At 43.2% G+C, this 15,529-nt stretch overlaps 1 protein-coding gene across 2 annotated transcripts in view; it reads left to right on the top strand.

Annotated features, from left to right (window-relative positions):
• Positions 1-15,529, top strand: part of Nedd4 (NEDD4 E3 ubiquitin protein ligase) — a 92,670-nt gene that overhangs the window by 38,485 nt on the left and 38,656 nt on the right. The window lies entirely within an intron of this gene.

Genomic DNA, 15,529 nt, shown 5'->3' with positions numbered 1-15,529 from the left:
GCTCTTGAAACCTCATCATGATGGCTCTTGTGTTTTCTGAGTGCATTTGAAATACAGTCTTAGGTAGGTAAAGGCAATAACGATGGCCCATGACCCACCAAGAGAGGTTTGGTGTTTCATTGATGACTATAGTAGTCTGTCAGCTTAATCAAGAAATAGATTGAGGAGCTAAAGGACAGTTCTGAACTTAGTTTTGATTCTAAAATCTGGAGTTAGTTTGTTTTTAGTTCCCTTTCCCTGTGTGTTATGTTCCTAATCTCTGTTGTTGTGTTGTTAGGATGCCCAAAGGCTCCATTGCCCTGTTTAGTGAACCTCGAACTCAACCCTGGCTTGGCTGTGCCTTCCGTTGTCCGTCTGTGTTCATGCTTCTGTTAGAAACTTTATTGTTTTTCTTTTTTTTTTTAAATAAAGGTTTTCTGCTTGTTGTCTAGTACTTAAGTACCCTAGATAAATATATCACTTAAGCCTAAAGGAGTAGATCTTAAAATATTTTTATGTCTTAATTTTTATCATTATTAATCTCAAGATGATACAATTCAGTATTACTCTTAAGATCAATGTTTTAAAGATTTGCATATTTTAGCATCCATTATTTTTTGCAGTATTTTATATTTTACATAATTTCATGGACATTATGTCTAGCTTAAAAAACACTTAATCTTTCCCATAAAATGACATAGCCTGGAGTTGGTGGTGCACACCTTTAATTCCAGCACTCAGGAGATAGAGGCAGGCAGATCTCTGTGAGTTCGAGGCCAGCCCAGTCTACAAGAGCTAGTTTCCAGAACAGGAACCAAAGCTACAGAGAAACTCTGGTGGTGGGGGGTGTATAAATAAATATCAATGCTGGAACTATGATGCAACATAGGAATTTGGTCAAAAAAATGTTTCTTAGAACTGAAGAGTTATAATAATGACTTGAGAGGTATTTGGGCCTGGAGTATTTGCTTGGAGATACTATGTATTCTCTGCAGATATATCATTTCACATTCATTTAGCACACATTTAAATATTGGGCATTGACAATAAAAGGTGAATAGAGTATGATCTTTGTTTAAGGGGACAGCAACGTTATAGTAACAGAGACAAACAGTAAAATATAACTATGTCACTGATGAATGTGTGACAAGGAAGCATGCCATTGAAGGGACCTGTTAGGGGTCTGCACAGAGGAGCTGGGTAACACAAGAGCTGGGTCTGGACAAGTGAGTTGAAGTTTACCAGGAAAGTCTAGACCGATATTCTAGGGCGGGGATTCTCATCTCAGTACTGTTTATGTGTGGGGCCGGATCATTCTCTTGTTGGGGGTGGGGCTGTCTTGTGTACTGCAGTGGGCCTATCACACACTAGATGTCAGAGTACCGGCTGAAAATGTCTCAGGCATTGCCACAGGAAATGCCTTCTAGTAAGAAATGGTGCTTTAGGCAGAAGCCTCGGTGTCTGAAGGCCAGAGATGTGCCTGTTGCTCAGTAGGACTCAAATGAGAGGCACAGAGGGCGTGGGAGGAGGTGATGCTTGGGTTAGCGTAGTTGAGAGTCCTTTGTATCCTGTTAACAGTGCGTTGTCAGTAGACATATTTGTTTTATTTAAATAATTGTGTGTGTGTGTGTGTGTGTGTGTCTCAGTCTGTGTGGATGTGTGTCTCTGTCTGTGTGGATGTGTGGATGTGAATGCCTGTGTCCTGAGAGACCAGTGATCTCAACTCCCCTGGAGCTGGAGTTAGAGGTGAATGTGAGCCACCTGATGTGGGTGCTGGGAACCCATCTCAGATCTTCTGTAAGAGCAGTTTGTTTCTTGACTACTGAGCCATCTCTCCAGCCCCATCAATAGGCATCTTTATTCAAAAGTGTTCACTCTTGTGTTTTTAAAAGATAATTATTTGTGGCACCATGGATTTTAAGTGAATCTTAACTTTTCTTACCATGTGTGTTTGGGTAAACACTGGTATGAACTGTCACGTGATAGGGGGTTCAGGAGCTGGAGGACTAGACTGAACGTGAGAGGAAGTGTTACCAGTACACAGAGACAGTCCTGCTGTCGGCTAGGACTCCTGGAGTAACAGGAGCTGCTCCTGGAGAGGAGCCGGCAACCTAGACTGATAGGTAGGAGTGTGCTCGGAGAGCCTCAGGTAAGGATCAGCTCAGCTAGGCCATGCATCACGTGAGACAAGATGGGATCCTGAGGACTGCTGATTTTGAGGAGAGGGTGAATGAAGGTAAAAGGGAGACTCAGTGAGTCAGTAGACAGGCCAGGAAAAGTTGGTGAACTAGAATCAAGGGAAGGGCCAGAAGATGGCATGCACTTCCAACAGACAAGACAACTGTCCATTCCATGGAGTAGTTAGGAGCAAGAGACAGCGAGGAAAACCCCAGGGTTAAAGCCCAAGTTGAAATAATCAAAGAGCTAAGAACAACAAGCGTAGGAGCCGACTACATGCTATAGTCTGAGGGTGATGTAATGTAGACTGTTTGTTACCTAGAAGACTCAGTTTGGGGTGATTTTAAAATGAAATACAAAGGAAGTGTTCTCTCTCTTCCAGGAATAGGAGGGCTCTCTGTTCTTTCACCTTGGAATTAGATAAGAGAGTGTGGCTGGTAAAATCCAGACTGGATGCTGTAGCAATGTCGTGTGAGGGAACAGAAAACTTCCAGTGGGAGCTCAGGGCTGCTGCGCATAGGCACAATCAATCTTTAAGAATATAGTATTTTATTACTATTTTGAAATTTTCATGCGTTCATACAATGTACTCTGATCATATTCATCCCTTGCTACTTCCTCTGAATCCTCCCGGACCCACCCTTACCCCTCCCCCTCATAACTTGGTGTCTTTTTTATTTTTTAATAACCCACTGATGGCAATGGGTGTGGGTCGACAGCATTGTCCTGCCGTTCTCAGCCTCTTGCCTGACATCAGGATGGCTCAGCAAGTAAAGTCCCTTGTTGCTAAGCCTGATGCCCTGAAGTTAATCCCAGGGACTCACATGGTAGAAGAGGAGAATCAACTCCCACAAGTGTCCTCTGACCTCCACATATGGACTGGCACACACGTGTGTGCACAATCATGTACATAGGTAAATATAATAAAACATTTGTGGAAAATAGAACAAAGTAGAGTCTCTCTGTAGAAAGTGAGCCAAGGTTTTTAAGGCTACTTCCTAGAAACTGTGGAGAATAGGCAGCTGCGTCACTTTCTTGTAAGATAGGGAGCCTGCTTGAGCTAGCTGTTGTAAACCCTTCTGGGTCGGGAGGGGTGACAAGACAAGATTAGATCTGGAGAGGCCCGGCCTGGGAGCAGGGCCAAGCAGAGGCTTGGCAGAGTTGCTGGGCGTGGCCAGGCCACGTGCTGAAGTTGGAAAGGTGATTAGCGGAAGGGAAGACTGGGAGAAGGGGAAGCAGGTGTCTTAGCATATCCCCAGAATATCCGAAGCATTGCTGGTGTTTGCTTCAGGCTCTGGTGTCGGCCCTTGCGGGAGCCTGGAAGACTGGAGTCAGAAGATGATAGGGGCTTAGAGAGCAAAGAAAAATGCCCAGAATGGCAGAGGAGCAGATCTGTGACCCATCTGGTTGGGCAGGGGGTCGGTCAGTGCAGGGGCGGTTGTTGACAACAGTCTCACCGTTGCTAAGATGTAAAAACTCACTGGGACCACTGGGACGTAACCCCAGCAGCAGGTCTGAACGTGAAAAGAAAGGTGCCTGTGTGGCATTGAACCCTGTAGCTCAGCTCACCAGCTACAGAGAACACCTTGACCAAGTGAACCCACGGCATTTCTACATGGGGTATTGGATGTCTGTGGGAGGAAGAAAGGACCAGGCCTTCTTGGGACTTAGGGATACTGCAAAGCCATGAGCCATGGTGCTTTCTAGAAAAAAAAAATCTTACCAAGCAAAGACTATTAGTGGCCAATGAAAATGAGGACATGGCCCTACCTAGGTATAGTTGAGGAGAAGGGCTGTGTTGTAAACGCGAGCGCAGCCAGAGGCAACTGGAAGGGTCCAGACTGAACTGGGCCAGTATGGGAAGGGAGGAGGCAGAGCCAAACTCAGAATGTGTAAATTAGGGAAGGGAAGCCCAGCCCCTGGCCTGGAAAGGTTTAGGGTGGGGATGAGGTGGGAAGAGCTGGAAGGAGCCAGGCTTGGCAGATGGTACCATGCACATCTCTTAGTACCGGAGAGCATTCCCTTGAAAAAGATGTTCCTCAAGGCCAGCTGTGATGAGGCATACCTTTTTTCTAATAGAAATGAGTTTTATTTATTTTTATTGTTTTTATTGAACTATATATTTTTCTCTACTCCCCTTCCACCCTCTCCCATGATTCCCATGCTCCCAATTTACTCAGGAGATCTTGTCTTTTTCTACTTCCCATGTAGATTAGCTCCATGTATGTCTCTCTTAGGGAGCTCTTTGTTGTCTAGGGTCTCTGGGATTGTGAACTGTAGGCTGTTTTTTCTTGGCTTTATGTCTAAAGCCACTTACTAGTGAGTACATATTATATTTGTCTTTGTAGTTCTGGGTTACCTCACTCAATATGTTTTCTTTTTTCTTTTTTTTAATATGATGTTTTCTAAATCCCATCCATTTACCTGCAAATTTCAAGATGTCATTATCCCCCCCCCCCCCATAGTGCTCCATTGTGTACCACATTTTCTTTATCCATTCTTTGGCCAAGGGGCATTTAAACTGTTTCTAGGTTCTGAACAACCTAAATGCCTCTTGACCGAAGAATAGATGAGATATACCTTTAATCATCACACTTGGGGCAGAAGCTGGTAGATCAGTCCAGGACAGCTAGGGCTATAGAGAGAGACCCCATCTCAAAAAAACAAAACAAAAAGATACCTCTTAGTGGTTAAGTTCTGCTTCGGCTCACCAGGATGGAGTGGATCTACTGTTTCTGTCAACATATAGTACTGGCTACATTACAGATGTTAGGATGTGGGAGGCTGAAATTCATTATCGAACACAAAACAATTTCACAGAAGAGAGAAACTAGATTTAAAGAATGGATTGTTACTGTTCAAATCTGTTAAGACATGGGAGTCAATAGTGATTCCAGAGCTGGAATTTGAAAGGAAACGGAACCTTTGTAACTTTTTGAATTTTATTATTTCCTGTGGGAAATAAGACATGGTTTAGATTGGTTTCCTGATACTATGTGTAAAATAATTGACACCCAGTTTATACCTAGATGTTTAGACCCTGAGTTCAATCATGAAAAGTGGACACACCACAGAGAGGCTGCCTTTGTGTTTAGTATGCTATGTTTCTTAGTGGTGATGTGAGTTCTTACCAAATGGTGTTGAACAGTATTATACACACAGCTTTGGTTCATGGAAATAATTGGTCATTAACCAAAATCTGCCATTCAGAAACATTGGTGTTATTTTATTTTTAAAATATTTGTTTTTAATTTATATGTATGAGTGATTTGCCTACATGTATATAAGTGCACCATGTCCATGCCTGGTGTCCACTGAACCACCTCTATTTGTGTTACTTTAAATGGTTCTTATGTTAAGTTTTCCCACACAGCTGCCATCTGTTGTCCAACTCTCGAATCCTCAGAACATACTTCTTCTGGCATGCCAGTTACGCTATTGAGACTGTTGGACTCTTCACCTGCACAGTGTGATTAATTGAGACATTATGTGCTGTGACTTCTTTTGCTACCTTAAAGGAGAAAGTTTGAAAGTTATTTTTCTATACCTTTGTTGACTGAGTTTTCTGCCCTGCCCGGTTCCCACAGTCGTTAAGATTTCCCAAAGAAATCACACAGAGGTCTACATTAACTATAAACTGATTGGCCCATTAGCTGAGGCTTCTTATTAACTCTTATAACTTATATTAGCCCATTATTCTTCTCTGTGTTAGCCACGTGGCTTGGTACCTTTTTCGGTGAGGCAGTCACATCTTGCTTGCTCAGTCCTGGCCGGGTCAGGACTGCAAAAAGCAGAATCCTCTTCCCAGAATTCTCCTGTTCTTGTCTCCCTGCCTCTACTTCCTGCCTAGTTGTCCTGCCTGTACTTTCTGTCTGGCTACTGGCCAATCAGCATTTATTTAAAATATAATTGACAGAATACAGACCATTGTCCCGCATCATACCTTCATAGTGCTTCCAAAAGCTGTATATTATTTTTCAAGTATAAATCGACATTTAAAAAAAAATCTTAGGATTGTTTTTTTCCTTTGTGCAGCTTAAGTAACTTTATCCAGGGCTTGGAGAGGTGGCTCATGGGTTAAGAGTGCTTGCTGCCCTTGCAGAGGACACATTTGGTCCAACACCAGGCAGCTCACAACAGGTAGTTCACAATTGACTTTAATGAATAAAGTCGTGGCCCCTTTGGGATGAGGTAGAGAGGATCTTGCTGGCTGAGGGTGACCTGACTGCCTGGCAGGGACAGATAACCAAACTAGGCTATTCATGATGACTGAACGGTCTTCCTAAATGAATATCTCGTCCCGGGGTGAGTGCCAGTGGAATATTGTGATCCTGACTCAAGGATTAGTTTCCGCAGTAGACTGTGATTCATAGCCTACACATTCCACCAACTGGTACCCTAGCGCTCTGTGTCTGAGCAAAAGGCACAGATCAAGTTCTCTGCAAGGAAAACTGAATGGAGAAAGACTTTAAAGGGCATTGCAAACGATCATCATGCTAGCCTACAGTTAGCATTGTTTAATAGCATGAGTTCCTCCTGAGCCTGAAGTTGGGATCCTTCTAATTTTGACTGGGGCTTCGAGTGACTGTTTTAACTAAGAATGGCCTTTCCTCATGACCAAGGCTCAGCCCTCTTACAGGGTCATGGAGCTTAGTGGACATTCAAGTCCATGGCAAATGAATTTAACTAAAATATTTACCAAAAACAGAATATGAGCCTGACGTAAGTAGCAAAAATTATTCTAGGGTTTGAAGAGCTTTTAATTGAGAGTTGGGAGGACAACAAAATTTACAGAAGACCACCAGAAGGGGGGAAATGCTAGAATATAGAGTAAACTCCAGATGCCTAATTCAAACAGCTGACCGTGTGATGGCCCATAGATTTTAAGTTTTTATCACATTATAACATGCTTAATTGAAAAGTTAAATGATACTTCTTTTAGAATTTTCTGTTGTGTTTCTAGAATTCCTCCTGACTGAAATTGGCACTTTTTAGATTGATCATATAATTGACTTTCCTCTCATTTTTTTAAAAATTTATTTATTATTCTATTTTCCAGAAAATTTCCCAAGTTTTCCTTTTAATTCCAAAATTTTCATGGTTTCATTTTTATTATTTTTAATTATTAAAGTTTCAGAGGGGGTTGGTGTTTCTTCTTGTTTGTTTTGAGACAGGGTCTCGTATTCAAACCTGGCCTGCGTGACATTGTGTAGCCAGGAATGACCTTGAGCTGGATTCTGCTGCCTCCACCTCTTGAGCGTTGGTTTTAACCAGACGTGTACCAGCACACCTGTTTCTGCTGTGCTGCTGGTCAAATTTAGGCTCCCTGCTCACTAGTCAGACAGTGTACCAACTGAGCTACATCCTCCTTCCCGGTTCTCCTTTTAGAAACAGAGCCTCACTTTCTAGCCCAGGCTGGCTTAGAATTCACTGTGTACACGAAACTAGCTGCAAACTTAGAGCTGTCCTCTTGCCTCTGCCTCTCAAGCCTGGGGGTGCAGGTGTGAGGCACCATGTTTGTCTTTCTTATTTTCTGATACTTCACTTACTGCTTGTACAATCGCTTCTATCCCTGAGAATCTTTCAGTTCAAGAGTCTTTGTTTGGTTTTGCTTGGGGTGCTACGTTGTTTCTTTACGCTCACTGCAGTTAGTTCCTTATTGGGCACTGTTCACCAAGTGCCTGTTGTTCTTTGTTTATTTGTTTGTTCCTTTATGTAGCCCTGGCTGTCCTGGAATGCACTGTGTGTAGACCGGGCTGGACTCGAACTAACAGAGTTCTGCCTGCCTGTGGCTCTTGAGTGCTGGATGAAAAACCTGTGTTACCAGGACAGGCCGTTATTTACTTTTGAAAGAGAATCAGTCTGAAGTTGCTCGTAGGTTCTGTAATGTGGTGTTTTTCAAATTGGGGGGAGGGGAGCGCTTCTTCAGGAAGTAATCTCTGCAGATCTGCCTCTTGTCGCTCTGGTCAACTTTCTTTCTTCAGAGAAGACACCTCGTATTGTTATCCCGTGTTATACACACAGTGATAGACACAGAGAGGTGCTTTCTTTCTGGGAGATTATAACTATTAACTCAGGGTAAACAGAATCTTAAAAGTGATATTTGCTTAATCTGATTCTCGAGGTGTTGGTGGGATTAATTTGCAATAAATAAGATTGCCTGGCCTTCACATTTATTGTCTGATATACCTAGGCACATTCTGGAAACATATCTGCTCCTGCAGCAACTAATTCAAACATATATCATAATATAAAATGTTATTCTTTAACACATGCAGTGACCTTTTAACATTCTTTTGGGGTGAGGGGTGTTGAGATTAGAGTTTCTCTGTTTAGCCCTGGCTGTCCTAGGACTTAAGTGTGCACGTTCTTGACAATACACTAACTCTAAGCATGCATTCCTGTCTCTCACAGACATAGAACCATCCTATTCAAAATGCATTAGAGCTGGCAGAGGCAGGCAGGTTTCTGAGTTCCAGGACAGCCAGAACTACACAGAGAAACCCTGTCTCAGAAGGAAAGGGTGTGCATTTAAGAGAGGAGCAACATGGCTCGGTCAGTAAAATACTTGTTGAGCAGGCATGAGGACCTGAGTTCGACTCCCAGCACCCATGTAACATGATGGCCATGGTGGCTTATGGATGGGATGCCTGCAGAGAAAAGGAAAGCCGAAGAGGGGTAGTGCCTGAGGAATGACAGCGATGCTGTCCCATGGTCTCTACATAGTTGCACACGTGAAACATGCACCACATGCTTGTGCATACATGTGCATCCCTCAAAGTGTGTTCAAGAGGAGGGCTAGGTGGAAAAGATATCACAATGGCCTCCTGGTGGAATTTGGTGTGGGATGCTCATCGTTGTCTAAAAAAAGCCTCAACTAGGACTTTTAACTTGAAGGAAAGCTTAGTGTGTTCTTCCACAGAGTTAATCAGTGAATAGATTTCATATACCATAAAAACCAGCCAGATGCTTCCGCATGAGAAAGAAGGACTGAAGCTCAGTACCGTTGTGTTCTAACGTGCCCTTGCTCTACCACAGGCTGACAGGACTTTCACCCTGCAGTAGGAAAACCCAACTGGGGAAAGCTGCTTAGAAAAGGTTATTTTGGTAAAAATCACACCAGAAGGAAAAAACAAGTGTCTGGAGGGAAAATTCCATCAGGATGACTACAGCCTGATGAATAATGTTCCCGGCCGAGTAGCATCCATTCGTGCTGCCATTGTTGAGTGACAGCTAAGGCTGGAGAGTATTACCTGGCATTCCTGGAGAGTCGGTTTCCCTTTTACCTGTCTCTCTTTCCCCAACTTGTGGTCAAAGGTGTGGAATTTCTTTGTTTTCTCTGATTACTTTTTCTGTGGGTGCACACGTGTGCACATGCTTGTGGGGGGGCCTGCGGTTGGTGTCAGATCATCTGTGGGTGCACACGTGTGTGCATGCTTGTGAGGGCTGAGGTTGGTGTCAGGGATCATCCTCAGTGGTTCCCACTCTACTCTTGGAGATGGGGGTTCCTCAGTCAAGCCTGGAGTTTGCTGGCATGGCTAGTTTTACAAGCCATTTTGGGTAGGGGGAGTGTTGGAGGAGGCCTCTGCCTCTTTCTCAAGGCTGGAACTCCAGGTGGGTTCTGGAGACTGGAACTATGGGCTCACATTTGCAGGCCAGCGTTCCAGCCACCGAGCCGCCTTCCCAGCCCTCCGATTACCTTATTGGCCTTGTAATCCACCCAGCGTGATTCACCTCCTATAACTCCAGTTATTAATTTCATCCTCGTGCCCCTTAGTGCCTCATAAAAGCTGCCTGTGTCATTAAAAACCATTTTCCACCACTATGTAAAACCTTTTATTTTGGAAATTTTCAAGACATACACAAAAAAAGCAGAGGGGATAATGTAGTGAGTGGCTGCCTCTCAGTTTCAGACACTGTTAACATCTTCAGTCATTTTGTCCCGTCTCATGTCTTCCTTTCTTATTTTATTAATTTTGTTTTACAGCTCCCCTATATCCTTCTTCTATTTGTTGGTGGTTAGGGAAAACCTTACCAAATCCAAACAAACACATTGTGCTTTTTAATATATTTGTTATAGAATACTTTGATAGGACAGCCTGCATTAAAAAAAAAGTCATCTTGTTTGGTTTTTTTAAGATTTATTATTTTAAATGTATGGTTGCTTAGTTGTGTGCACACACACGTGTGTGTGTATTCATTCTTGGTTTGCTGACATGTAGTGTTTAATATATATTAATATTGTATATAATATATATATATTAAACATTGAATGTTACCAAACCAGGGAAGGTTGAGTTGAAGAGAATTCCTTCATTTCCTTCATGAAGCTGTAGATTGGCAGGTCACTTGTGCCTGTAACCTCAGCCCTCAGAAGGCTGAACCGAGCCACATAGCAAGCTCTTAAATTAACAGCATCGTATAGACTGCTAGTGTGAACTGTAGCGCAGTGCTTTATGGATTTCAAATTTGTTTTCCTGTAAACTGTGGATTAAAGTGTAGTTAGCTCCACAGTTAAACAATGAGGTCATACCATGTACAGTGCAGAGAGGCTGACAGATTGTTTCTTTGTTTTACTTTTTGTATGTGCAGTGTTCACGAGTGAGCTCCTGTTTGTAGGATGCACATGCATTTGGAGGCCACAGGGCGATGTCGAATGTCGTCTTCTGTTGCTCCCATTGGACCTGGGGCTCACCTATCGGGCTAGACTGAATGGCCAGCGGCCTTCAGCGACCCTTATGTCTCTAAGTCTCTAGTGCTAGGATTATGGGTTCACATCCAGCTCTTTTCCTTTTAAGATTTATTTTTTATGTGTATGGGTGTTTGGCTTGCATGTCTGTGTACCATGTGTGTGCAGTGCCTATGGAGACTGGAAACAGGCACCATAACCCTGGATCTTGAGTTACAGGCAGTTGTGAGCTACCATGTAGCTTCTGAGAACCCAACCTGGGTCTAGCCATCTTGCTACTCCAACCTGCCCATATTTTTATGTCAGCTCCAGGGCTCCAAATTCAGAGTTCCATGCAAACACTCTACCAACTCAGCTATCTCTCAAGTCTAAATAATTGTTTCAACCTTTTTGAAAAATATGATTTAAGTCTTCTTAGATGACATTTAACTGTTACATGTTTTATCTCAGTGTAAGATCTTTTGAGCTGTAGATTTTACCTGGCCATGATGTACTTTTTAGTTGGAGGTCTTATCAGTAGGAGGTCAGGGTTATAATTTCAGCATACTTGATATTCAGTGTATTATATATCAACTTCATGTATAATTTCACGTATAACCTAATCTGTCCAGCTTCACCAACAATCTGCAGACTCCGTACGGTGGATTCTATGTGTTAGTATAGAAGCATGGCTCACGGTCACTAGCAGAAACAGATGGGTATGTCTAGGAAACACGTGGACCACTTTATAAAGATGAAACCCAGTTCCGACCCTGAAGTGCAAAAACCAGAAAACGATCCCAAAGCATATCAGGCAGTGTGAGGAGCATGGCCAGGCTTGGTAAGCTACTCTGATCATCTTAGGTCCTCGTTCATGTCCAGAATGGAGCAGGCCATGTGAGCCTCGATGATCCAGCCCTACTGAACATTCTGACACTTTGGACTGGGCAAGTAGGGCTTAGGCAGAAAGCACCTAAGACCTCAGGGAGACCCAGTGCCTCCTGTCTGCCGGGTCTCACTTGCTGTCATAAGTGCTGATTTGACTTTACAATCTCAGATCACTGGTTCCTTGTTGGTGCCTTCTCTCCATAATGAAAAATGCCTCATTCGGGACAAAGTAGCTAGTTTTAGCAAAGGAGGGGCTACCTTGAGACAGATTTTATTAAGTGTCACGCCCTTTAAGTTTTTAAAAACTATTTAAACCAGGCATGGTACCCTTAATCCTAGCTCTAGGGAGGTGAAGGCAGCTGAATTTCTGTGATTTTGAGGCTACCCATTGGAGGGATAGACAGTAAGATCCTGTCTCAAAAAAAAAAAAAAACTAAGCCAGGCAGTGGTGACGCACACCTTTAATCCTAGCACTCGGGAGGCAGAGGCAGGCAGATCTCCGTGAGTTGGAGGCCATCCTGATCTGCAAGAGCTAGTTCCAGGATAGCAAGAGGACTACACAGAAAAACACTCTCAAAAAACAAAGCAAAATTACTTGATAATTTGTTGTTTATCTCTAAGAATTGAGTATAAAGAAAAGGCAAAAGAATAAGTTAATTTTCCTTGATTTTATGGTTTTTGAAATGTGTCGTGTCATTAGCCATGTGTCGTCATGTCCCATGCCCTCATGAGCACATCATCTGGTCCCCAGCTGGTGGCCTTGGTTAGGGGGACTATGGAACCGTTAAGAAGTGGAGCCTAGTTAGAGGAAGTGAGTCACTGGGGTCGGACTTTGAGGTTTATAGCCAGGCCCTGCATGGGGGCTCTCTCTCTCTGTTCTGCCACACTGTCAGGATGTGTGAGTCCCAGCCATCTGCCTCCCTTTCTTCTTTGCCACAATGGACCATTTCCTGTCAAACCATGAGACTAAAGAAACCCACCTTCCTCTAAGTTGCTTTAAAAAAAATTTTTTTTTAATTTACATATATAAATGTGTCCCTGCTTATCTGTATGTGCACCACATGTGTGTAGTGCCCACAGAGGCCAGAAGATGGCGTTTAGAGCCCCTGAATTGGAGTTACAGGTGGTTGGTTGTGAGCCACCATGTGGGTTCTGGGAACTAAACCCAGGTCCTCTGTGAGGGCAGCCAGTTCTCCTAACTGCTGAACCATCCATCTATGTTCTTCTTGTTACTTGTGTTTTTAATTTTCTTTTTAAAAATTTTGATTTATAAAGTACTGACATTTGAAAACCCAACATACTATCCTATATTTAATTTTTACCAGTTATTGCAACAAAGTGGAGTGTCTTATCAGGAGGCACAGGGAGTGTCACTGGCCTTGTGAGAACTGATTACTCCCATGCTCCCATAAGCCTCCACTCTGTGGAATTCATTTAGTGCAGAAAGTTATGTGTAACCGAGGTTTTTTGGAAACTTTTTTCTGTCCTGAAATTCAAACCCAGAGTTGTGTGTGCTAGGCCAGCACTACAATGCTGAGCTAGGTTCCTAGCCCTTGAGTTTGAGACTGTCTCACTGTATGCCTTGGACTGATTTTGAACTAGGCTAAGATCTAGTTCATAATCCTCACACTCTGTCTCCCAAGTATGGGGATTTCAGGCCTGCACTCCTGCACCTGCATAGGTTCTTCAAGTTCAGCTTTCCTCAAAACTGTGACACTTCAACTTAACAACTTTTAAAATTCTGATTTTTGAAAAAAATTATACTGGATACTCTTGAAACAAGAGCATTCACCTTCTGTTCATTTTACCACAGTTAGCCTAGGTCCAGCAAGAAACCTCCTCAAAGGAATAAAGTGGAGAATGTCTTATACATATAGCAAAATGCTATGTACACATATACCACAGCTACACAGAAAGAGAAAAGCATTTATAATTATAATAGAAATCTGCTTTTAAAAATGAATTTGGATTTCTCCCTTTTTTATGTCCTAAAAAGTATTTTTGGGAACATGAAATTGGAATCATCTTTGAGTGTTATTTGGTGACCAGACTGTGCCCACTACCAACGACACTCTTCAGGGTCACCTGCGTCCTGGATTCTTGCTCATATTTTCAGGTCTTCCCAAATAATACATTTGCCCCAGTGTGCGCTTGCTCCTGAAGCAAGCCGCTTGCCCCTCAAATGTCGGAAATGACTGCCACAGAGACATATTTGATACTCAGGGTGTGGAACAATTGCTTGGCCAGGGACACGGTAATGAAGATCACAGATGCATTGGCCCTCATAGGAACAGTTATTTTTCCTTTGTAAATGGAAAAACCACCTCGGATTGCCCTGTATTTATAGCAGCCATGTGCCTGTACTTTCCAGGGGAGGCTTCTGGTTCATATCCTTCTCAGACCACCAAACAGATCGTTAGTTTCGGGAAATTGTTCATTCTTCTGGTATCGGAAGTCCAGTTCTTTGCAACTATTTTATTTTATATAGAAGTTCAGAAACTGTTCAGAGTCCAGAGAGATGGCTCGGGTTAAAGACGCTTGCGGCATAAGCTGGGAAAGCCCGGTTCCGTCTCTAGAACCCGCTCCACAGAGTTGTTCTCCACGCTGTGTGCGGTGGTGTGCGTGTACCTGCATGTGCTCACTCCATTCCAGTCATATACATACATATACATACGTGCAATAATAGTTTTAAAAACTTAAGACCTCAATTCAGGCTGAGCAAACGGCTCAGTCGTGAAAGCGCTTGCTATGAAATCATGGAGTTTTGAGTTTGGTCCTCAGAACCCCAGCGAAAAACCGGCACAGGTTTACAGCCCTTACACAGAGGAGCTGGAGACAGGTGGGTTCCTTAGGCGTGTGAGCCAGGGAGCTCCAGACCTACCAAAGAAAGGCTGACCGAAAAAACGAGGCAGACAGCTCTGGAGAAACTTGAGTACGCACGCATGCACGCATGCGCAGACAAAGGAAACTCAGTCCTAATTACTTGTTTTAAAGAAGGAGGATCATGGGGCTGGGGAGATGGCTCCATCAGTAAAGTGCCTGCCTGGGGTACTAGCAGGAGGACCTGAGTTGGAAACCCAGAACCCACATAAAAAGCTGGGTGTGTCAGCATGCGCCTGTCATCCCTGCACTGAGGGGTCAGAGACAGGAAGAGCCCCAGAGTATGTTGGCTGGCCTAGGCCGAGTCAGCCCCAAGTTCAGGGGGCTGCCATCATTTATATTTTTTTATATTTTATATTTTTTAAATTATGTATATGGGGGCTGGAGAAATGGTTCAAATGGTTAAGAGCACTGTCTGCTTCTCCTGAGGATTCAGATTTGGTTCCCATGGCCCTCATGGCAACTAACAACTGTCTGCAACTCCAGTTCCAAGAGAATAGACACCCTCTTCTGGTCTCCCTAGGCACTGCATGCACACAGTGCACTACATACATGCTAGCTAAACAGCCATATGCTTAAAATAAAATAATTTTTTAAAATTGTGGGGGGGGAGTATATACATATATAAGTATATATATATATATATATATATATATATATATATATATATATATATACATACACACATATATAAGTGCAGGTGCCCATGCAGACCAGAAGAAGGCATCGGATATCATGGAACTAGAGTTATAGGCAGTTGTAAGCTACCCAGTATAGGAGCTGGGAACCAAACTTGGGTCCTCTGGAGAAGTAGCAAGCACTCTTAACCACCAAGCACCTCTTCAGCCCCACCATGTATGTTTTCATTCCCTGTGTACAATGTTTTTTTGTTTTATTTTAGCAACTTTCAAGTTTTCCCCATATCTCCAAGCATTT

The sequence above is a fragment of the Microtus pennsylvanicus genome, chromosome 3 (assembly GCF_037038515.1).
Source record: "Microtus pennsylvanicus isolate mMicPen1 chromosome 3, mMicPen1.hap1, whole genome shotgun sequence".
NCBI classification, from domain to species: Eukaryota; Metazoa; Chordata; class Mammalia; order Rodentia; family Cricetidae; genus Microtus; species Microtus pennsylvanicus.
Note: the sequence above shows the minus strand (reverse complement) of the source record. Positions and strands in the feature narration are given on the sequence as shown.